This window comes from Arachis duranensis, chromosome 5, assembly GCF_000817695.3.
Source record: "Arachis duranensis cultivar V14167 chromosome 5, aradu.V14167.gnm2.J7QH, whole genome shotgun sequence".
Lineage (NCBI taxonomy): Eukaryota > Viridiplantae > Streptophyta > Magnoliopsida > Fabales > Fabaceae > Arachis > Arachis duranensis.
The window spans coordinates 57,963,633-57,965,604 of NC_029776.3; positions in this window are offsets into that span (position 1 = coordinate 57,963,633).

The following is a 1,972-nucleotide window of genomic DNA, read 5'->3' on the forward strand; positions in this document are numbered from 1 at the left end:
TCTTCTACATAAATGCACTTCAACCTTTCATCATTCACTTTCAAATCTTCACAAATCAAAACCATTCTTCAAATCTATTTCAAATTAATCCCAAATCTTCTTCAAAAACTCACCCTTTTCTCAATTTTTTTTTCACAATCTTCTCAAATCTCCTTTCAAATCTCTCTTTTTTTTTCGAAAATACTCTCCCCCTCACCTTATAAATTCGTGTTTGGCTTCCTCATTACACCACACCATTCGAATTTCCTCTTCCTCTCTCTCTCTCTTCTCTCCTTTCTTTTCTTTTTGCTTGAGGACATGCAAAACCTCTAAGTTTGGTGTGCTTTTCCGTGATCACTAAGCCAAGATTCATCAAGATCATGGCTCCTAAGGGAAAACAAACCAACTCAAGAGGAAAGAAAGAGACTAATCCAAAGAATCTTTGGAATCAAGAGAAGTTCTTAACCAAAGAACATGAAGACCATTATCACAAAATAATGGGTCTGAGGTCAGTGATACAGAACCATGGTCAGAGGGAAAGTTATGTACTTCCATCTGGACAAAATAAGAGAAATCTTCAAACTACCTCAACTGCAAGATGATCCTGATTCCTTCAATAGGAGGATGGTGAGAGTAGATAAAGGGTTGGATCAAGTTCTAGAGGACATATGCCTCCCTGGGACTAAGTGGATAACCAATTCAAAGGGTGTCCCAAACCAACTCAAGAGGGGAGACCTCAAGCCAATTGCAAGAGGGTGGCTAGACTTTATTGGGCGTTCCATATTGCCCACTAGCAACCGTTCTGAGGTCACCATCAAGAGGGCAGTGATGATTCATTGCATTATGCTTGGAAAAGAAGTGAAGGTCCATCATGTGATTGCTTGTGAGATCTATACAATTGCAAATAAGAATTCCACTGTAACCAAATTGGCTTATCCAAGCCTAATCTCCTTGCTCTGTAAAGAGGCTGGGGTGAAGATGGGAGCAGATGAGTTCATACCTATTGAACATCCAATCACCAAGAAGTCAATGGAAGGACAAGGGGCGTGAACTCCAAGTAAGTGATTGTGGCACCTGGGTAGTAACAGCAGTAGTGGATTATTCCACTTACTCTAAGTTGAGCTTGAAACACCCGCTTGGGTAGTAGTAGCAGTTGTGGTTACTTCACTTGCTATGGGTTAGCAGGTAGTAGTAAGGGGGGTTGTGTCTCAATCTTGTTTGCTCCGTGGTGGGTGTTTCTGTCCAAGGTTTACTACCAGGACATGTCGGGTTTGACTATCTAGCCGATAGATGATATCATCAGCCATAGAGAAGGCATTTATCATGTGCATTTGTTGGTTTTATTTGAGTTTGCATTACTTGAGTTTGTCTATTTGAATTACTATGTCTACTTGCTATCTGCTTTACTTGCTGTAACTACATCCTATTCGTGTTTTGCTTGCCTGTATTATTTATCGGTGCAATAGTGCGGTATTTTATAACCCACAAACTAACCGGCAAGTGCACCAGGTCGTACCAAGTAATACCTCAGGTGATGGAGGGTCGATCCCACGAGAATTGATGGATCAAGCAACAATGATTGAGTGATTGGCTTAGTTAGGCAAGCAGAAAAGGGTTTTGAGATATTAAAAAGGTTTAAATTGAAAATATCAGAAGGCAGGCACGCAAGTAAATAAGTTGAAAATAAAATATGGGAGAAAATAGTTAAGGCTTCAGAGTTATCTATTTTTCTGGATTAACTTTTCTTACTAACTATTTTAATCATGTAGGATTTAATTTATGGGAAACTATATATGACTAGACCCTAATTCCTTAGACCTTTCTAGTCTCCTCTAAAATTCATCGACTGCTAATGCCTTGGTCAATTAATTCCAATTAGAGGGTGAAGATCAAATTCCAGTTTATATGCCACAAAAATTATAATTACTCAAAAATAAGAGGATTATATGTCACGTATCCTGTTAAATCCAGATAATTAAAATTTAGAAGAATA